The 23045-nt window shown below is 45.8% G+C and overlaps 1 protein-coding gene across 4 annotated transcripts in view; it reads right to left on the bottom strand.

Annotated features, from left to right (window-relative positions):
- The window catches only part of DIP2C (DIP2 acetate--CoA ligase C (putative)), a 488945-nt gene that overhangs the window by 346871 nt on the left and 119029 nt on the right, over positions 1-23045 (bottom strand). Inside the window, exon 1 of one of the 4 annotated variants that reach the window (XM_089311833.1) lies at positions 16219-16348. The exons of the other annotated variants lie outside the window; for them this stretch is intronic. The gene's annotated coding sequence lies outside the window, so the exon portion shown is untranslated. Of the gene's footprint in view, positions 1-16218; positions 16349-23045 lie in introns of those variants that run through there. 4 annotated transcript variants of the gene reach the window in all.

The raw sequence follows: 23045 nt of genomic DNA, 5'->3' as shown, positions 1-23045 counted from the left end.
ATCTGTAGTCATTAAACTGTGGGCTAAACCTATCCCCAGTCCCCACAGCACTTCCTCGTCTTTTAGGAGCCCTCAACTTCACCACCTTTTTAAATTTAACCTTCTCCAGTTTAGCTGCTCCAGGTGCAGTCTGAGTACAAAGAGCTTCTAACATCTTGGTTCGCATAAGGCTATTAAAGTGTCTATTTTCACAATGACTTCAAGAGAAGTACATGGTTGATCTTCTAACCCAGACATCTACAAACTCTTCAGGTCAGCCCAAGAGAGAGAGAGATGCTGCTACCCTCACTGGCATGGAGGAAACTGGTAGAGCTCCTCTGACCACAGGACCAGATCCAATTCAAAGATGGAAAATTCTATTTAAAAAAAACCACTACGGGACTGGCATTTTGATGCAGCGGATTAAGCTACCACCTCCTAAATGAATCTAGCAGATCTAATAGAGAACTAAGAAAGGCACTGTGTCAGCTCAAACTCTGTCTTCAGCTAGGGGACAGTCAGAAGGGCACGCCTTGCCATCCTAGAGGGACAGCGAGATGCAGTGGTGTGCTTATTGGAACAAGCTCAGGGAGATTTCTGAATGAACTGAGCTTAGAAAAGTCCACTTTTGTTTTTAACTGTGGAGTGAGACAGCTAAACTTGTTTCTCACTGCTTGGTAAGTGTCCAAGACTCATTCCACGGGAACAGTGATGTGTTTGGGTGAAGGTCAGGTTGCAGGCTCTGAGATTCTTTGGAAACTGTCAGCTGACATCCTGAAAAAACAGATGACAGGTAAAGATGTTCCTGGTCTGCTGACATATTTCCAAAGGACATGCGCAATGGTGACTGTTTTGAGGACTACCATAGCTTTCTCACTGAATGAATAAAATGCCTGTTGAGCAGGGCGGGGTTCATGTAGTTTTCATCTTTCCTTTTCCTGTCTGAAGAGCTTATTTTTTGTTGATAGTTATATGGGTGTGTAGTGAACAGGATTTAAAAACAGTGTCTCTGCACCAGTGGCAACTAGAGCGCTTGAGGCCGGAGCTGTGGCGTAGCAGGTAAAGCCACCACCTGCGACACCAGCAACCCATCGGGGCGCTGGTTCCAGCCCCGGCTGCTCCACTTCTAATCCAGCTCCCTGCTAATGTGCCTGGGAAAGCAGTGGAAAATGGTCCATGTGCTTGGGTCTCTGCCTCCACATGGGAGAGATGTGGAAAAAACTCCTGGCTCCTGGTTCAGCCCTGGCTGTTTCAGCCATTTGGGGAGTGAACCAGCAGATGGAAGACTTTTCTCTCTCTCTGTCTCTCTCCTTCTCTGTCCCTTTAACTCTACCTTTCAAATAAATATAATAAAATTTTCAAAGGAAATGGCCACAAAATCAGTGCTGGAGGAAATTGGGGATTTAGGTACTTCTTCCTAGGATGTATACTGAGTACCAGAGGTGAACAATTTTAATGAGGTCACAAATAAAAGGCAGCAGCTCAGCCAGCAGCGGCACCCTGGTCTTCACACTTTGGTTCCATTAAATCTCTTGTCTCTCTCAAAGCCCTTCTCCTTCTGAGTCCTGATGACAGGTGACATCTGAGTGTCCCCTTGCTAAAGAAGAATCTAGCTATGGTCATCAATACAGGTCCTTAGAGAGGCTATGTTTTTGTCTCATGATAATACTTTTCAATATCTTTAGCTATTTGCTGGGGGCGAGGGGATAATAAACAAGATACATTTTGGCTTTGCTAAGTCTCATGTCCTGTTGGTTTCTGCATCCGGTGTTTTCCTGTTAATCATCATAACAACAGTAAGAGTAGAAACTGTCCCACTTAAGGGAGGCTCACAATGGGTTAGGAGTGAGCTAAGCATTTTGCATGTATTTAAACTCCATCTCAAGAGAAGCTCACCAGAGTGAATAATGTTATTCCCATTTTGCTTACACATAAAGAGAGGCTTAGAGATGAATAAATTTATCCAAGACTACCTGTTAAGCAGCAGCAGACATGGTTTCTGGCCCATCTGCCGCTCCATAGCATATGCTCTTAGCCTCTGAGCTTGTACTCTTTCCTAACCTATGATGAGTTTTCTGTGTATATTGAATTTTATTTAATTCACTGGAGTAGGGCAGACACTTGGAATAACAGATAAGACACTACTTGGAAAACCTACATCCCATACTGGAATGCCTGGATTTAAGTCCTGGGAGACAGCAGGTGATGGCTCAAGTACTTGGTTCCCTGCCACCCATATGGAGACCTGGACTGAGTTCTTGGCTCCTGGCATGGGCTTGACTGAGCCCCAGTTGTGGGCATTTGGGCAGTGAACAAATGACGGGAGTTCTCTGACTGTTTTTCACATAAAATAAATAATTAAGATTCACTAGAAGAATTTGCCATTTAAAGAGGATCTTTACTCTTTCAGTAAAGAAACCTTATGTAGAAGAGCGAATTTCCTGTTACTGTGGCATGGATACTAAATAAGCTCCTGGAGGGAATTAATTTCATATAAATCTTTTCTTTGTTATTCTCAAATTAATACTTAGTAAATACTTTCTCCTAATGGTGAATTCTTTAGCATTCCTATGTGCTTTCTTTTTTAAAAGATTTTTTATTTATGTGAAAAGAGTGTGATCAAAAGAGAGGGAGAGACAGAGAAAGAGATCTTCCATTGACTGGTTCACTCCACAAATGGCCACAATGATCCAGGCTGGGCCAGTCCAAACCCAGGAGCCAAGAATTCATCCTGGTCTCCCATGTGGGTGGCTGGAGCCACAGCTTTCCAGGTACATTAGCAGGGAGCTGGATTTGAAGCAGAGCAGCCAAGACTCAAACGGATGCCCTAATACAGGATGCTGGTGTTGGAAGCAGCGGCATAACCCACTGCGGCACAATGCCAGCCCTCCTGTGTGCGTTCAGTGACACGCCATTGAAATGGCCATAACCCACTGCTAAAATCAGTTTGTATTTTCTGTGCCTAAGTTTAGTTCATGTACTTAATTTTAGTGCATGTGACTCATGAGATATAAATGTCTCTCCATGAATGAATTGTTTAATTTGGGTTGATATGAGTAAGAGTGACTTGGCTTTCTTACCTAATTCAGATGGGTTGCTGGGAAGACAGCATGTATTTGAAGAGCTGATCTGGGTGAAGTTATGAACACTGCTCTTAGGACAGGAGTAATTTCAGAGGAGTGATTTCATCACTTGCCACAAAAAAAAAAATGTACTTTATAAATACTAAATCGTTTCTTTCAAATTTTTGTCTTCCTTAAAACTGGGGAAAAAAAAGATGACACTGTCCTTCCTCCTAAAGTCTTAGGGTGTGATTTCTTCCCAAAGTTTGGTATGTCTTAATATTAAGGATAGCTGGCCGGCGCCGCGGCTCACTAGGCTAATCCTCCACCTTGCGGTGCCGGCACACCGGGTTCTAGTCCCGGTCGGGGCACCGGATTCTGTCCCGGTTGCCCCTCTTCCAGGCCAGCTCTCTGCTGTGGCCAGGGAGTGCAGTGGAGGATGGCCCAAGTGCTTGGGCCCTGCACCCCATGGGAGACCAGGAGAAGCACCTGGCTCCTGCCATCGGATCAGCGCGGTGTGCCGGCCGCAGCACAGCAGCCGCGGCGGCCATTGGAGGGTGAACCAACAGCAAAAGGAAGACCTTTTTCTCTGTCTCTCTCGCTCTCACTGTCCACTCTGCCTGTCAAATATATATATATATATATATTAAGGATAGCTATGGTTTTTTCCATTACCACTCCTCTGTTATAGGTGTGCTACTTGATAACACAGTGAACATTTTGCTTATCTCAACAGTACATAATAAAATATACGTTTTACATTGTAGGTGACTTCCTTATGGTTAAAAATAGAGTACAATGATCCAACTGGAGAATGTACAGGTTTTCAAGGCTCTTGGGGCACTTATCAGACGCATCACTACAGGTGGTGGTGTAGCCATTGTTAACTCCTGCCTCTTGTTCTTAGATTTTTAATAGATCCTGTTTGGTGCACCTTGAAAACATGAAAACATCTACACAAAGTGTGTGTTTCAGGGCTGGCACTATGGAACAGCAGGTAAAGCCCCGGCCTGCAATGCTGGCATCCCATAAGAACACTGGGTTGCTCCACTTCCGATCCAGCACCCTGCTAATGCACGTGGGAAAGCAGTGAAAGATGGCCCAAGTGCTTGGACCCCTGCACCCACTTGGGAGACTTGGAAGAAGCTCTTGGCTCCCGGCTTCGGATCTGCCCAGCTCTGGACATTGCAGCCATTTGAGGAGTGAACCAGTGGATGGAAAATCTGTCTCTCTCTCTGCCTCTACCTCTCTCTCTGTAACTCTGCCTCTCAAATAAATAAAGTAAGTATTTTTTTAAATAAGCAAAAAATGTTTCACATGTATTTCATTTTCAGAAGGAAACAGTGTTTTTAGATATATTTTTAATACAACTATTCTTTTTGTGTGTTTCTCATGGATGAGTGTTCCTTTGGAGGAAATATGATTGTGCATTTCTATGTGTGTCACATTTTATGCATCAAATAAGTGATCCCTAAAACCATTTTGTAAATCTACAAGATGTCCAAATAGTGATATTTGTGAAAATACAGCAACTCACAAAATGTCATAGATGTTTTTAATTGTATGTAGCAAAATGGTCTGTGGTAAAGTTTTGTTTACCAAAAAAATTACACTTTTCAAAAGATATTTGTGATATGTCAGAAATCTTCTTATGTCATACTGGTACCTTCCTTTTTTTTTTTTTTTTTTTTTTTTTTTTTGACAGGCAGAGTGGACAGCGAGAGAGAGAGAGACAGAGAGAAAGGTCTTCCTTTGCCGTTGGTTCACCCTCCAATGGCCGCCGCGGCCAGCGCGCTGCTACCAGCGCACCGCGCCGATCCGATGGCAGGAGCCAGGTACTTCTCCTGGTCTCCCATGGGGTGCAGGGCCCAAGCACTTGGGCCATCCTCCACTGCACTCCCGGGCCACAGCAAAGAGCTGGTCTGGAAGAGGGACAACCGGGACAGAATCCGGCGCCCCGACCGGGACTAGAACCCGGTGTGCCGGCGCCGCAAGGCGGAGGATTAGCTTACTGAGCCGCGGAGCCAGCCTCCTATTGTTTTTAAGACTAACTCAAAGGAACTTACAAACTGATCTCCTCTGTGTCCCATACTGGATGCTGGTTCATATCTCAGCTGCTCTGCTTCCCATTCAGCTTCCTGCTGATGGCATCTTGGGAGACAGCCTATGATGGCTCAAGTACTTGGACCCTTGCCTCCCACACATGTGTGCACATACACATACCACACACATACTTACATATATACTCATGCACACATTTACACACCGTCATACATGTACACTTACACACACCACATGCAATACTTCCATGTACAAGCATGTGTGCACATACAGCACACAATATTTAGACATACAATCACATGTGCACAATATGCCCATCACAAACTTACATGTGCACACATACATACACCACACACATACTTATATTCTCACCCCTTCACCAACTGCATATCTTCATCTCAGACACATGTGCTTACACAGTAAGACACTCATACCATACACATAGCTATACACACACCCCAAGCAACAAACTGCCGACTCTCACCCTCAAGCTTCACATTTTCCCACTCTATTACTCCCATCAAGTCACAAAGACACAAGGAGAGATTGAAGTCCAGTAGCATCTAACACCCAGGGGGAGCTGTGATCACAAGTCAGGCTTCACTTAGGTATTTATTATCCATCTCCTAAGCCATCTCTGTTCCTCACAGTAAACCATGCTGAGGCTGGGAGAGATTCCCCTGGGCTTGTAATCCCCTCAACTGACAATCCAGCCCAGTCCCGAGGCCCCGAACTCTCCACCAGAGAAGACAGAAGTTGGTTTAGGGTTCGTGCAGTGTGCGTTGCTATTATTTCCATAAAACACCACCAGTCTGTCGTAAGGTGCAAACCAACAGGCTGATGTTTCTGGGAGAACTCACAAGATCCAAGAGCAGTCCCGAGCCCCTGGCCCAGTTGTGGCCATCAGTGACTCAGCCCAGCAGGGAAAACCCCTCTAGCCATCTGGCCAGGCCTGTAGGGAGGTTGCAGACGTCTGCTACAATGTTAACACCAGCAGCTCACTCACAGTAGAGGGAAGTGGTGGAAATCCAACCTTTAACAAAATTACCCTGACACTGGTTACCTGCAGTCTGTCTTGAAGCTCCTTCCCCACATGTAGCCCACCTGCAGGAAGCACAGCTCACACAGGGACAGCTCAGTCACTGTGCTCTCACTGCCACCCTGGGAGAGGCACAGAACCCCAACTTGGCACAGCTGACACAGCCAGGACTTGCAGAGGCTACAGGTTCGCTGGTACTCCTGAAGTCCAGGATGTCAATCAGAACACTTACTTCACAAAGAAGCCTTGATCATTAAATAAAGGACTAGTTCCTGCTTCTGTCCATGGCCTAAAAATGCATCACAATAATCAACAATTGCCTTTGGGCTTAGCAAGCAAACTCAACAATAATAAAAAAAAATTATTAGATTTTTTCAAACATGCTTTCAGAAGTAATTCAATGTTAAGTTATGAAACGAGTCATGAAAAATTGAGCTATAAAATGAAGTCCGTATTTAAATGCATCACAAAGGAACTTTTAATGTGATAAAAAAAAAAAAAAACTCTTAATCAACCAGATTCATGCTTAATGTATTATAAAGAAAAATCTAACACATGAACTTGAAACCATCAGCTGAACGCAGATCTTCACACAGGGAGAGTTCTACCTCAGTAAGGTAGAAACAAAGCAACCTGTGGAGACAACTGTAATTGGGACTTATGACACCGCAAGGTCTTGGCTAGAAATTTCCTGGAGGTTTTTCTCTAAGGTACAATATACAGAAACATCACCACCAATCTTGAGAACAAGCTACTGCTGCTTTATAACAGGCAGATGACAGTAGGGATTGAACTTGTACAGAGTTCTATAAACAATGGAAAAGGAAAGTTGTAGTAGAATAAAAGAATGGTCCCTTATACTTCATTAGGAAAAAACTTATTTCCCTGTTTGGTGATTAAAAGGGGAACATATAACGATGGAACACATATTTCCAAAGTTTTTCTTAATTCCCTAGCAATTAAGCTAGTAATCAGAAAAAGTACAAATAATTAAGGAGAACTCAATGAAGCAGTATACTAATGAAAACAAAGTGCAACAATTAGATAATTACTCGTATTTAATTTAAAAATTTTCTGAGAGTCCTAGTAAACAGATCTTTGTACCACTAGTTTTTTATCTTTTTAAAAAAGAAATTGTTATCATTACATACATCAAAACTTTTAAATCAAGTTTTACAAATTGTCCGAGCAATAGGTTCATTATTTTATTTCTAGATTTTAAAAAAATATTGAGTGGAACAGTGGGCTAAGCTTCCACCTGTACAGCCGGCATCCCATATGGGCGCCAGTTTGAATCTCAGCTGCTCCTCTTCTCATCCAGCTCTGTGCTATGGCCTGGGAAAGCAGGAGAAGATGGCCCAAGTGCTTTGGGCTCCTGCACCCTCATGGGAGACCAGGAAGAAGCTCCTGGCTTCAGACTGTTCCATCTCCAGCCATTGCAGCCATTTGAGGAGTGAACCAGTGTGTGAAAGACCTTTCTTTCTGTCTCTCCGTTTCTCACTCTACCTCTCAAGTAAATAGATAATCTTAAAAAAAAAAAAAAGGAAAAAAAAAAGAGTCATTGGCCAACTACGATTTTATAGTTTTGATGATACAGATCTAACATCAACATAAAACATCACTGTGTAAATGTGTCTTGGGGTGGAGGTAGGAAGCTTTGTGTATACTGAGGGTGTTTACACAGAAATATTTCATACAAGTTTATTTTTCAATGTATAATAAGAAAACTTCCAGATATGCATTTCCTTTTCTACAAAGTATGTGAAATCAAAACCATCCTCATATTCTATTAAAGGCGAATGTAGGAAGAGAAATAGCAAATCACAAAGGCAATGCTATCTAGGGCTTGGATCTGTTTTGTGCCCCGAAGTTCATGTGCCAGAAGCCTGGTCCCCAGTTTAAGGGCACAGAAAGGTGTTAGGACCTCTAAGAGATGGAGCCCACCTGGAAGTGCCTGGACCATGACTGTGCTCATGTTGGGATTAATGCCGGTCTGGCAGGACTGGGTTCAGTCACCAATGACAGGGCCTGGTTCTTCCACGGCCTCGTGTGTTCCTCGGTCACGTGATCTGTATGTGCTCCCAATATATGAACGCCATCTGCCATGTTATGACACAGTGGAGACTCACCAGATGTGGCTGTCCGATCTAATCTAGCCTTCGGAACTGGGAACCAATATAAACTTATTTTCTTTACAAAGCATTCCACCCTTATTTATTTTGTTATTGTGACACAAAATGAAGTAAGACCGTCAACTTAACCAGACACTAGCAGATGGGTTTAAATGAAGGGAGTGAATACAAGCAAGGTACGGGAGTTCACAGCAGGTAAGCTCTCTGTAAGCCTGGCTGGTTGCTGAACTCACGGCTGGCTACATTATAGATTCTGTTCCATTATTTAGGAGGGCAAAACTCGAGCTAAGCACACCACGCTTGATATTCATAAATCTATTCATCTTAAAATATGCAAGAAGAGTGTTTTTACTCTGTGCAAGACACATTAGTAGACATCAGCATAAATGCACTTTGCTGTACTGAAAAGAGATGTTCCAGAAAATAACACCTAACAGTGGTAAGCGCATTTCTGTAAAGCTGGTTTCCCACCTATTTTCGAGTCTTCAGGGACAAATATCCGCCAGCTGGCCCCCTCCTACCTCCTCCTCTGTGGCACCTACAAAAGCCGACAGACGAACCCTGGCCACCTCATGTAGCAGTAACACCTGAAAATGCAAACACCTCTAAGGAAATCACCCACCAAAGCCCCTTAAACTCCGCGCCACGTTATCCTTTCGGAAAGCCTCGGCTGGCACACAGGTTTTCTCTATTCAAGAAAAAGAAAAAAACCCCACAGGCCACATAAAATCGAAGGAACAGCATAAGGGGATTGAGGATACCCGCAAAGACTGGGTGAAATGTAACCTAGCTTTCACTAGGTAACTGACACAACAAAGCCATTCCATAGAATTCCTATCCTAATGAGCTACAGTTTAGGATGTAACACACCTGTAAGTTATTTAAGGAAAACGAAATTAAGCTTTAGCTGTACATTTCTTTGTCCCCGTGAATAAAGCAACTTAGGAAATTCAGCATTCATCTTTTGATAGTTGTTGTTAAAGCAGACAAAACACAGAGTTCAAAAAGGGGGGGCTAAGGCACCTTAAACAAACATTTTGAATTAAGCTCCAGGAATTTTTCTGGTCAACGGTGACAAATCACTGCACCTAGTAGGGATGGTGACGGGGGGGGGGGGGGGTTCCTTTTAGACTAGAACCGAGGGTCCCTGTGACGCTCACGTGACATCAACCCCGTTTCATGTGTGGGTCAACAGGCTTATTAACAGATTACACTCAACAGACGCAATCAACTTCCTCGCATGGATTTGCTGCATGTCAGGTGTCAGGGATGGGGCTCCAGACCCCAAGTGCTCCCGCTTCCTCACACGCAGTGCCACACCACGGACGGCAGCCTGGAAGGATGCGCTGCTCCGCCTTTGCATCCTGCTTTAGCCCAGGATTTTTAAAAAGCTGAAAACTCTGTCATTGTAATTACCATTTTATATGACGTCTGCTGGCCCAATTCGGGAAACTATTTCCCTTCACTTTCTGACAGATCTAACGAATTCCAAGTGAAATCAATACAACACGGACTTGATGATTTTATAAAGGGATATTTTTTAACTGAAGAGTTTTCCTGCTACCGCCTTACTTTATTACACCTTAGTCAATAAGTACAAAAAACAAAGGAGTTACCATGCTCCTAAAAATACAGAAGCTATAAAACAAATCAAACGGACATTCTTTATGGCCAGTCTGGCACAATCCGGTACTCTCCATAGGCAAATGATTATTTATCAGAATACCCTGATAAATACCTACTTGAACATGTGTCTCGGAGACCTTGCAATCTAAAGCAAAAACTGTTTTCCTGAATGAACTACAGGAATCTAAGAAACTGACAACTCTGCCTGTGGCCCAGTGGTGTCAGAAACTCCCAAGAAGCACCTGGTAGGCACGAATCACACCTCCACGCGTGACTTTGCTCAGGCGTCTTGTGAATAGCGCCTCAACAGTCTGTCGCTTCCTTCTTCAACAAGTGCCTGAAGGGTCTCACAGCCACATACTGGGAGGCCTTCATCTACTTTTAGCTTTGCAGTTGTAGCACAAGGTCGAGGAAATAAACATTCCTCAAGCTTTCTGCGGAGGGAGATTCCCTACCATGTGCGGTGAACCTGGTTCTGAGCAAATCCTCTGGCTCTCTCGACTACAGCATCACCTCCACTCATCAGAGTAGGAAGACTCGATGCCATTAACGATTTACTGGGCTCGAAAGAATTGAAATGAAAAACCGTGTAGAACGCTCCTAGAAAATAAGAGCAAAGTCTCCTCTCCTTATTGTTTTCTGTACTTCACAAAACTATTCTTTAAATTCTACCAGAGGCAGTATTTGTGCATGAATTAATCACCATCCGTCACCATAATTCAGACAGCGGTAGAATTTCTTCAATTCGCCTTTCTGCAGGTCAGTCTGGCTGTTCAGACCGGAGGTGTCCCTCATGGTGAACCTCACAGAGACAGCCCACTTCCCATCCACTGGTTCACAGAAGCCCTTAAACCCCGTCAGCTCTGTTCACCCAGCAAACAACGTCTCGTGCGTCTCACACTGTTCCATATGGTCAACAATACTTCAAACTGTCCGTGGAAAACAGAACTGAAAGATGCTTGTTTGGGTGTGAAGAATTCCTGAGAGGCATTTGCAGGAAACTTTCTGAAGGCTCCTCACATCATTTACAATCGTGCGACATATTTCTCAGTCTTCGAGGCAGTCTTGTGAAGGTTACCGGGGACTTTCTCTGCATTTGCGCCTCCTTGGCCCAAGGCTGTGCTTAGCAGAGCAGTTATTCAACACTGCCTGTGACTGCTCTCTGATTTAAGACTGCTTATTTAATATACATCCTACTACACAGGCCCACGCAGGGTTGTAGTTCGTGTAGTTAGTACCGAGTGGGTGGTTGATTCCTGATACTAATTTACGCTTTTATGGTATTTTCACTGCTTCCAAAATGACTTCAGACCCTTTTGATAACAGCACACCCCAATGGTTTCCTAGGCTTCCCACCCAAAGTTTATGGCTACCTACCTGTCATTGGAGGCCAATGAAAGCAACCAATGATGGCACTGGAAACTCACAGGCCTAAGATAACAAGCAACTCTGTCTAAAAATCAGCCAACAGGAGCATGAAAGTAGATTCTCCTCTGCTTCCTCCAGACTCGACAGAAAATCTTTACCTCCCATCTATCCAACATCAGCATTAACAGTCCAGTTCAAGAAAAACAGAAATAGAAGAGCTGTTTCCCAAATACTTGTGTGATCTACTTATCAAAGAACAATCTTCAGAAATCTAAAAACACAGCTCTCACACAAAGATATGGGATGAACATGTGTCAGAAATGTGTCCGACGCAGTCATGAGAAGCCAACAGGTGGTACAGCTGGTTCAAAGAACACTGGAGAACTTCTTTAAGGAATCTGGGAATGATGACGGCACAAGATGTCTAAGTTAAATACAAGACAGGTTAATGTCCTACAGGGGCGCGAAGATCTTGAGAGTATGTTTGCCATGAACAGAAATCACCTGCATCTCTACTAGACAAAAACCTGCAAGTTACTATGTTAGTTCACAAAATCTGGGCCCAAATCGGCGCAGCTCCAGCCGTTGCAGCCAATTGGGGAGTGAACCATTGGATGGAAGACCTCTCTCTCTCTCTCTCTTTCTCTCTCTCTGTGCCTCTCCTCTCTCTCTGTGCCTCTCCTCTCTCTCTGTGTACCTCTTTCAAATAATTAAATAAATATTTTAAAAAATAGAAAAGAAATATATACTTTACCAAACCAGAGTAACAGAACCCTCAAGGGAACCATTTAAAATCAGCTGCAAATTTTCTACTAGTGCATTCCCAAACCTAGATTCACGGTGGCCTTGGGACAACTTGGGTGGAAGGGAACCTACACACCTTTTGAGGCCAGACTATAAATTGCAGCTTCTTCCTTTTGGGACCAGAGCCTTGGCCCTTGGAGCCCCTGAGATGCCAAGGAGTAGTACCACCATCCTGAGGCCACCATGACATAAAGAAGCCCAAGCACTATGGAGAAGCTGCAGGACAGGCACAACTCAGGTAGCAAACAAGTGACCAAAAAGACTCCACACCCTTCCAGTTTTTGCACCTGAAGTCCCCGAAATCACTGAGCCGAAACCTACCATCTCCAATGTCCCTGTATAACAAATTCTTGACCCACAAGATCTACAAGCATTGAAAACATGGCTGTCTTCTGCCACAAGGCTCTGAGCTGGTGAGCTGCCTGCTCAGGATCAGAGCTCCGTGTCCTGCCTACCTACGGCGTTCTGCTCGCCACAGGTGCCAATATCCACTTTAAGTCCAACAAATAACCAGCTTATACCCAATAATGTCTAACTCTGGGTAAACCTGGCAATCGTGTGCAGTCAGAAGGATGTGAAATGGAAATGGAACGACTGTCCCAGGTACAGGCTGTTGGGGGTCTCTCGGGAAAGGCTCTAGACATCCCAGGGTCTGGTTACGAGCTGAAGGGCTCCAGAGCTAAGCACAAGAACCACTCCCTGGTTCATTTCTAGGTGGATCAGCTCCTGGCTGATTCCCACATGAAGGCTGTGCACCAGTGGGTCCAACTCTCCCTTCTGACCCCATATACCAAGTGCTGCAACTGGGACCGCGGAGGTGCGCCCAGACATGCCACAACAGAGGACCAGGGGTTCGGGACTCCAACAGACACGAGCCCTGAGCCCTGAGAAGCCAACAGAAGAGCTTCTATCTAGGGGGCTGCAGAAGCTGGATAGGGAAGGGGGAAAGAACGCAGAGCAGGGAGCTTGGGCAGCTGACTCACTGACGCTTCCACTTTCTCATCAAGAGTGAGGAGCAAGCGCATTAGGGTTTACTTCCCTCTCTGCCCGCCCCTGCCCCCAGGAGGCGTGCATGCTTTATGTTGACAGGCGGAACTGTAATAATGGCTCCCTGATCATTTTATTGCCTACAGGAGTGGCTTTCAGAATTCACTTCGATCCTCGGGAATGGGGACTGTGTCTAGCTTTCTCCCTTCAAATGCTTCAATGTCTTATGGGGGAAAGAAAAAAAATCAATCAAGAGAAAAAAAAATCAAATAAAGGCCATCAATTTAAACATTAAAATTTAATAATACACTTTACATTGGAGATGAGTTAAGTTACATTTCTGAACCCCTGAAAGCACAGCGGCCTTTAGCTGGAGGGAGGGGCTCGCAATACACAAAAGGCTATTTCTATAACTCCAGGGTGGAAAAATAGCTTAAAGATCCAAGTGGAAGGAGGAAGCCTGAATCAAACACTTCCCTCTCCCTTGCAGCTGTCTTCTGCCCAAATACGGTGGGCTACGTGTCAGTGCAGAACAAGGAGTGGGGAGGAGGAGGGCCAAGCACCAGCGGCAGGTATCTGGGTCACCTAGCAACCAGGCAAGGCAGAAGCAGGAGGCGCAAGCCTGTTCTCACCCACACTCAACTGCATAATGCCATGTGGCGAACGAAAACACAACATTTCCTACCACAAAGAAAATAAAAGGTACTGGGCCTCATCTGTAGGATGCCTGATGCAGCTGGCGGTGAAAGAAACAAGAACATGATTGATCTCACCTGCAACAAGGACAGAGTGCAATGGACTATTCACCTCCCCATGCTGACGGCTCTCTCGCTCTATGGCTTTGCGCAATTCTTTCCAGCACTAAATGGCAGAACATCAAAATTACAGGGGCTGAACCAGGACCTCAAATGCAATTTACATTAAAGTGTATCTCCTTGAAGAGTGGTAATGCAAAGCTCCAGGCTCCAGGGAGGAATCCTCCATGCCCGCCCTGTGCCCACACGCTCCTGAAGAACAGGTTGGTGGCTGTGTCTGTACCAGTACAGTTGGAGATGGAGTGCAAGGGGCAGAATCTGGCCCACCACGTGGACTCATCGATGTCCAGTGGCTGCCAGAAGGAGCTAAATGATCAGAGAGGCTGTCATGGAGAACATGATGACACGGATGACCATTCGGCCTGGCTCGTGGAGACATGTTAACAACAGCTACTCCCCAGAGGCCTTCGAGGTGTTTACTGCTGTCCAACGCATTGCAAACCATCCTTTGTGGAGGCAGAGCTGGTGGCAGCAATGCCCTATGGCAGACCATGTTAGTGACATCCAAACCCACCCTAATGCAAGCTGGTGAGCACACCAGGGTTATGCATCTTCAGAGCACATTGCAATCCTCCAAGACGGGGTTCCTCCAGGAATGCTAGACCCCAGGCGGCCAGCAGTCACCTTGAGATCCACCCCCACACTTAGCCTCTTGTCTGTTAGTTGCTCATACAGTCATCTGGCAACATTTAGAAAGAATCCACTTTCTCCCCAAAATATTGTTGCTGCAAAACACAGACAAAGCAGTCGCAGCCAGCTAACCCAACAGAGAAGGCAGAGTATGGCTCAGGTGAGTAGACACAGGGTAAGAAATGAAATGTGGGGGCTCCGAGGATAAATTCTACAGGTGTTCAGGCCCAACACCTGCAGACCAGAGTACAAGGAAAGGCTCCAGGGTATAGAGAGCCTGGGAAGATCAAGGATGACCCACAGCATGCTCTTGGGACTTGAGACAATAAGGAAATTCGGAACAAGCCTGAGAACAAAATCCTCAGGTAAAGAAACTTCTGGTCTATCTGTAAACAGAACCAAAAGGCACGCCCTGAAGAATACAGTGGGGGCCGCATCATCTTAGCAGAAGTGTTTCTGAAGAATGTGAGCATAAATTATGTTCAGTAACTAGCACTCAAATGCCTCTCAGTTGCATTTATTTTTAATAATCCCAGAGTAGATAATTCTACAGAACCAGGAATGACAGCCTTCTTTATCCCCAGGAACCACAGCTCAGGCAGCAAATCCGACACAGTTGACTCAGGTTGAGCCGGGGGAACAATCCTGGGTACAATTTACACAGAGACCTGAAGACTGGTTGAGCTAGAAACTGCAAAGCCAGCAGTATGCTAATTCCTACAGTGGTTCATCCAAAGGCCAGTCCGAGGTGCCACGTGGGAAGAGTAACATTCAAAACTAAGGAATATGGAGTAAATATCAGATGTGTAATTATCAAAATACTAGCTGCATGACTCAAAGATGATTAAAAAGAAAAGAAGCTGGCCCTTAAAGAATGAACTTTACACTTAAATGCATTTCACCGGCGTATTAAATCTTGAGGCTAGGGGGAAATCTCCCTTCCTCTCTCGGTTTTGCAGTAAGTATTTTTGACTGCCCTGGCTATAAAAGGGAAAAGGCAATTTGCCCAGCCAGGAAGCAAAGCCTCTTCAAGCATCCCCATAGGCCTCAAGGAAATTTCATACTCAACAGAAAGTCGGGTAATAAGATAAAAAGCAGGAACCTCAGCCTAGAAATGGCCCTGCTGCTCCAGGAATGGCTGAGGCACTAAGCCCAAGGACTGGGGTTAGAACAGAAGGTCGAGGTCTTGGCATCCTCCCTAGTCACCTGGGGCCTTGTCACCATCATGTCTGCAATTCAAAATGGCCACCTAATTAATTCTCAGATTTTCCAAATTTCTCTGGAAGAGAAAGAACAACCAGGCTGTGCAAAGACTCTCTCTCTCTTTTTTATTTTATTTTTTATTTTTGACAGGCAGAGTCGGACAGTGAGAGAGACAGGGAGAAAGGTCTTCCTTTTGCCGTTGGTTCACCAACAATGGGCACTGCAGCCGGCACACCGCGCTGATCCGAAGCCAGAAGCCAGGTGCTTATCCTGGTCTCCCATTGGGTGCAGGGCCCAAGTACTTGGGCCATCCTCCACTGCCCTCCCGGGCCAAAGCAGAGAGCTGGCCTGGAAGAGGGGCAACCGGGACAGAATCCGGCACCCCGACCGGGACTAGAACCCGAGGTGCCGGCGCCGCAGGTGGAGGATTAGCCTAGTGAGCCGCGGCGCTGGCCACAAAGCCTCTTTTTAACAGGCAAAGAAAATGAAAGCACAGAAAGCGTCCACCATACCTGAAAGTGGGGTTCCAAGACGATTTACACAGGCACAACTCGGAATTTCCTTTCAAACTGATCTAAACTGGCAAGAGATTCCAGTGCAAAGATGCACGGGTCCCGTGAAACCAGGACTACGAGGATTACGCGTTATCTATCGTGGTGAAATTCTTACTCAGCATGAGTGTTCCAGACCTGCTGTGAGGGGCCTTGCTGGAGGGCCTCCCAAGGAACCACCCTCAGCACCACCACACTGAATCACACCGTTGAGGTCGGACACAGACCAGCTCCACAAACAATTGCATTCGATCACTGACAGAGCCAAGCAGACTTCCAACAAACAGGCCACCCCCAGACCGACACCAGAATTCACTCACACGTGTGGAACCAGGGAGGCCCTGATTGCGCAATTGCAACTCATTTACTTTGATGGCTCCAAGAAACCTGTTCCTGTTTACATACTAGTAAACAGATTTTTACAAATAAACTTTCCGCTACACACAAAAAAAACATACTATTTTAGAATTCCTGGTGAGTCACAAAACTCACCTGTTCAGCAGAATTTTTACACTTACTCTTATTTGATATCTGATCAATGGCAGTTCCACTGAACAGTTTGGCTCTCCAAGGATGCTGCTGTCTCATTCATTAAACAGCTAAGTCTTGGTCCTATGTCACCAACTGTAAAATGCTGCCTAGAAGCCAGAAAAGGCAAATCTTACACTTTCCAAAAGTACTTTGTGGGATGGTTAAGATGCAAATTCTAAAGCTACGGGAGACTGCTTGGGTCCCTGGTGATCTTGACTTTGATGCTAAACTTTCTGTGCTTTGAGGAACTCATCAGTAAAGAGAGAATAAGTCACTACCTCATGGGATGATTACAGGGAGAGGACGAATTCACTACTGGGCCCATCAGGAGCAATGTTACTCTACGTGAAATCTATGTCATGGTTGGAAGGCAGGCAGGCAGACAGGCAAAAACCTTACCATTCAGTAAAATTCACTGATCCTAACTATCCTTAAACTCTTGACCAATAAATAATGAAGTGTGGCAGACCCTTCCCCCTTGAGCCTACTCCCACTAACCCCCCAAGACCCTCGGCACCAGCCGGGTAGACTGAGGATGGATGGACTAAGGACCAGGTCTGAGTCTTGAGAATTTCTTGAGTCAGTCACTGCTGCTCAGGCCTTAAGGTGTGCCTAATGATCTCGTGAAACAAAGATGCTGTCAGGCACGACACAAGGCTCTGTCTCTCTTAACAAGCTCCTGCACCTGCTGACCCCGGTGAGGAAGGGGGCCTGGAATGTAAGGTTGGGTACAAGTCCAGCCGAACTCAGTGTTGCGGTAAAGAGCTGTCCGCAGCACAAGTGCACCAGAGAAATGTACTTCCAAGTCCCCGTCTGGATGCCTTCAAGTACAGAGAGGCCGGAAATCCTTCTAGTAGGTGAATCCAGGCAAAATGATTTGTGGGTCAAAACAAACTTGCTCACTGCCAAGGACGTGGTCAGTACGCTGACGATACCGAGAATCTGTCTCAGAACCCCATATTCTTCAAGCTGCTGGCCTGAAGCTCCCCCAGCCCCCGCCCCAAAGAAGGACTTGGCCTCCTTATCAAGTGGACCAGCACTCAGACTGCCCCACGGGCAAGGACCAGAGCATCACATGTGGCCCCCTCCTCCAGCACAGAGCCACGGGCTCCTCTGAGGCTGACGGCCCATTTTGAGTTTGCTGAGGAGAGCGCCTTCTGGTTCAACGTTACGTTTAATACGCCAGACCACAGGGTCATCCGCCTCTTTTTCCGGCCTGCCCCATACCCGCGTTCACTTCCGACTCTTCAAGTCAGCAACTTGCCACATCAAGACACGTTGAGGACCGCTGCTGGAACAAGCGCATCCTGGATCACAGGGCCTGGGCCCCACTCCTGACCCCTGCTTCCTACAGGTGTGCACTCTGAGAGGCAGGAGATGGCGGCACAAGGCGTGGAGACACTGAGCACCTATGAGGCAGCCCTGCAGCCCCCATACTGAGGTCCCCACCCCCAGCTTCAGCGCCCAGCCAGGGCCTTAGCAGGCATTCGGAAACGGAACTAGCAGTTGAGAGTACTTATTTTCTCTCAAATTAATAAATAAACAAAAATAAAAGTAGAAAATTAAGGAAAACTTTTTTTTTTTTCAAAAAAGTACTTTAGGGTAACATTTCTTAGAATTAGTACTGCTGTTTAAAATGATTTTTTTTAAGAGATGGTCTTTTGGCACAGAGGTTAAGACATCCCCATATCAGTGCCTGGGTACAATTCCAGCTCTGCTTTCAATTCTAGAATCCTGTTAATGCTCATCCTGGAAGGCAGCAGGTGATGACTCAAGTTGTCGGGTCCTTGCTACCCATGTGCAAGACCCAGATTGAGTTTCAGGCTCCTGGATCCAACCTGGCCCAGCCCAGGCTTTTGAAGAATTAACCAGCACATAGAAGAACAATCGCTCTCTCTTTCTCCCCCTCCTTTCCCCTCTTTCAAGTAATAAATAAAATCATTAAAATTCATGCTGTAAAATTAGCTTTTAACATACTGTCTTCCAATTCAACTAAGACTCAAGAAAAAAATTATGAATTCCAGTTCCACTTTACATCTAGTTATAAATACAGTGCTGTTTCCTCTCGATGGATTCTACATATTTTAGAGTTTTTTGAGATGCAGGGGGTGGGCCTGGCAACCTTTCCCACACCCTCATGCTAATTTCTCACCAAAAAAAAAAAAAAAAGCTCCTTTTCAACACCAATAATAAAAGAAGGGGGAGGGGGAGAAAGAAAAAGAAGAGGAGGAGGAGGAAAAGGAGGAGGAAGAAGTCAAGAAGAGTAGAAGTCTTTGCAACCACAATCAGGAGATCCAAATGACAGGCTTGAACTAATGTGTAATTTTCTAGAAAAATTAAGTATGCAAAACATAAAATGTCTTGGGTTATCATCTGATTTTAAATAAGGGTATTCCAGGGCTGGGTCCTACCACGTGAAAGTCTCCATCCAGATGAACTCCCAAGTCCATTTACGAAGAGGGTTCAAACAACGGGACAAGAGCCACAGAGGTAAGGCATTATTGGAGGTGAAGCACAAAACAACAAGAGGTTAAAGTAGCGCACTGCCTCAAGTGGAGTACGCGGTGAACTCAAAATACAGGCTCTTAAAAACACAGCCACTCTGGAAAGGCAGAAACTGGGAACACCCACGAAAATAATCTCCTGCTAAGGACCCCGGGGACACGAGGTCCTCCTGCTCCTTTCAACCCGAGTGCAGTAGAGGATGCTGTTGTTAATTCTTCTGCAGTGGATTTCTCCTTTAAAATCTGTCATTTTGTCCACAACACAAATCTGATCCATTCATTTTTTTTTTTTTTTTTTTGACAGGCAGAGTCGGACAGTGAGAGAGAGAGAAAGAGACAGAGAGAAAGGTCTTCCTTCTGTTGGTTCACTCCCCAAATGGCCACCATGGCCAGTACAGCTGCGGCCGGCACTCTGCGCCAATCTGAAGGCAGGAGCCAGGTGCTTCTCCTGGTCTCCCATGTGGGTGCAGGGTCCAAGGACCCAGGCCATCCTCCACTGCCTTCCCGGGCCACAGCAGAGAGCTGGACTGGAAGAGGAGCAACCGGGACAGAATCCGGCGCCCCAACCAGGTCTAGAACCCGGGGTGCCAGCGCCGCAGATGGAGGATTAGGCAAGTGAGCCGTGTCGCCGGCCTCGCTTTTTAATTAAGAACTATCACGTCTTGATTACATCAGAGCAGAGCAGAAACACAGCCTAGAGAGGTTACAGTCTGTTCCTGCTCTAACACTCAGCACCAGTGACCTGCATGGTTCTGATTCTCCATCTCTTTTCCGTCAGACACTAAAAACCATATTAAAAATAGAAAAATAGAAAAGGAGGAGGGGGAGAGGAGGTGTTCGGCCGCCTGCGTTCCCCATGGGCGTGCCTAGTCCGGATTCAGCCTCCTGCTGATGTGCAAGATGGGAGGCAGCAGCTGATGGCTCAAGCGCTGGGTTCCTGCCCCCCTGTGGGGGACCAGGATTGAGTTCCCAGTTCCCAGCTTACACCTGGTCCAGCCTCAGCTGTCTGTGGGTCATCTGGGGAGCCAACAAGCAGATGGGAGATCTCTCTCTCTCTCTGCCTTTCAAATAGGTAGAACTGATTCAAAAGTAGCAAAAGGAATCCAGAAACTCTACTAAATGAGACGCAGACAACTTGCAGTGTCGGGATGAAATGTTTAGGAGAGGGGATCCATTCCCAGTATGAACTCCAAAATGTATCACCTGTTCCAGATACTTCTGTTTCCTGCAATTCTAACTTCCCCCACCATGAAACAGCACAGACAGGTATGCTGACCACACTAAGAAAACCTGCTCCAGGTAACATGATTGGTTCTTACAACAAACATACCAGCCATCACAGAAAATTATATATACTTATTCCAACAAATTAATGACCCTGTATCCACATTTCTCAAACTCTTCTCCATGCAAATTTTTCCTTCTCTCTCAAATGGTCTAAAACAAACTCATAAAATTCTTTCAGATAGCAAAGACTTCAGGTATGGTCCTAGGGTAGCTTTTCAGGCATGAGGTAAAATAACACAATCCCCAAACCAGCACTCTAACATGCTGTGCATAGTGTCTAAGAACAGCACTTTCTCATTCTTGGGAGGATTAAATTTTTGTAAATAGCCAAGAGTGACAGAGAACTATTTCTGGGGAGGGAAATACCAGGTGTGAACACAAGTTAATAGGGACTGGCTTTTCACATGGAGTCGATAAACTGGACAAAAGAAATGGTAGAAGGGGGGAAAATACCAAGTGCTTATTGTGCACATTCCTTTCGAACACCTTTAACTTAAAAACAAATCTGACCTCCTTAATCAATTTAATGGAGCAAACTCTCATTGTGGTGGCAGGGACCAGGGACCTGGTCAGGCCCACGCCTCAGAACCTCATAAGTGAAGACACAGCACCCCAGTTCACCCTGTGAGTGAGCCCAGACACCCCTCACCACTGGAATCCTAGAGCGGGGGAGGGCAGCAGAACACCCGCTGCCCCTGTGCTCTGTCTCCGGCTCTACCATCGGGAATGCTCACGGGGAAGGTGTTGTATGGGCAGCTCCCCGTGTTCCGGGAGCAGGGTGCTCCCTGCCTTTGGTGTGCTGCTGCTCCCCTGCCCCACACTCTGGAGGTTCAGTGACCGCACCCCTCATGCCACCCCCACATCTGCACTCATCTGCACACACCTGAGGAACAGGTTATAAAGTCTCAACACACATCCAGCGCCGGAAGAGCCGCAGCAGAGTCCAGGAGCATCCCCACTGCAGAACCCCCTTCTTCACAGCACACAACGACCACACCCTTGGTCCCAGAATCTCCACTCCGCCCTCCAACGGTAGGCCTTACAATCCTCTCTGAGGTTCAAGGTGGGTGGAGCACCAGTTCCCATGACTGCACCTGTCAAGATCAATACTGCAAACCTGAGTGCATTCTACTTATTTGATCACTAAAAATGAAGCAGTTAGCTCTGCTTGTCGCCGACGATGCATGCACTTTTCCATTATCTGTATGATTTGTAAGCCACGCCTCCCCTCTAGCTTTTCAACCCGGTTTCATTACTCTCCTCTTCCAGATGATGAAACAGGGACCTTTCTCAAAGCCACTCCTGTGTTCACAAGGCCTACACATGAAAGGGAACCTCTGTGGACGGCGAGCAAGTCATCCAGTGCCCACAGAGGCATCATGGAGAAGCTCGACACTAACAGCAAACAGCAGCAATGTGCTTGTTGGAAATTGTCTTCACCAGTGAATACTCTCTTCGTGCAGTAAATCTTTTCGTTTCATTGTTTAATTCTTAAAACACAGCTAGATCAGGCTAAATGGCTTTATAATCTGCGTAAGGGTAACCTATAGCCACCCACTACCTAAGAGTCTGTAAGATATGTTCTTTCCATCTTAAAGAGCACACCACTTGCAACTGGTTTTGTTCCAGTTTTGCTGATGCTAACTGACAAACTTACGTGTCAGAACTCAATGACTTCTGAGAGTAAGTGACCATGCAGCAGACACGGCCATTGGCAGTGACTGAGAGTACTCCAGCTCATAATGTGAATTCATTAGATGAGATGGAAAGAGACTTCCAGACCCAGGACAGGCAGGGCCTACACCCCCTGATAAGCAGGAGCAGCCAGAGAAGATATGATTCTACATCCTTTAGCATCCCTTAAGATTAAGGTCTGAAATCTCTGAGGGTGGAATGATATGGGCAGGCAGATAGGATTAAATTGATTAGATTTGTGAGCTGGAAGACCACGCCCTCCCCCATGACCCCTGTGTGTTCTCATGTCCCTACCTGACCCCACCTGCACATCCACCTGCCAATCAGACTACATAACCACTCCCCTTTGGAAGTGAATAAAAGGCCTGGAGCACGGTGGGCCCCTCCCCTTGTTCTCTCTGCCTCTGCTTTCCTGCCTGTACACTGCTCCACGTGGCTCCTGGCCTGCTCTCTGCCTGGAATGGACCCAGCTTGTGCTTTGAAACTTCTTTCTCCCCTAAATAAAGCCACTTTCCTGTGTATCTTTTCACTGAATAAATAAAATAATTAAATAATTTAAAAAGAAACAGAGCTAGAGAATAATACTCAAAGATAATTTACATGTGAAGTGAAGAGCACAATGGTAATGTAAGAACATTTGTGGAGTAATACAATGCACTTCTCTCTGCTTGAAATGTCTAACTTTACATTCTCAGATTTCTGTATAAATAACACAGAATGGACAGAAGTTTAAAAACTTTAAGATGTGAGGTGACTTCCGCATGACTTTAG

Source organism: Oryctolagus cuniculus, chromosome 13 (genome assembly GCF_051225735.1).
Source record: "Oryctolagus cuniculus isolate XC-2025 breed Fujian yellow rabbit chromosome 13, ASM5122573v1, whole genome shotgun sequence".
Taxonomy (NCBI): Eukaryota; Metazoa; Chordata; class Mammalia; order Lagomorpha; family Leporidae; genus Oryctolagus; species Oryctolagus cuniculus.
The sequence above is the reverse complement of the archived record's forward strand: the minus strand, read 5'-3'. Positions and strand labels throughout refer to the sequence as shown.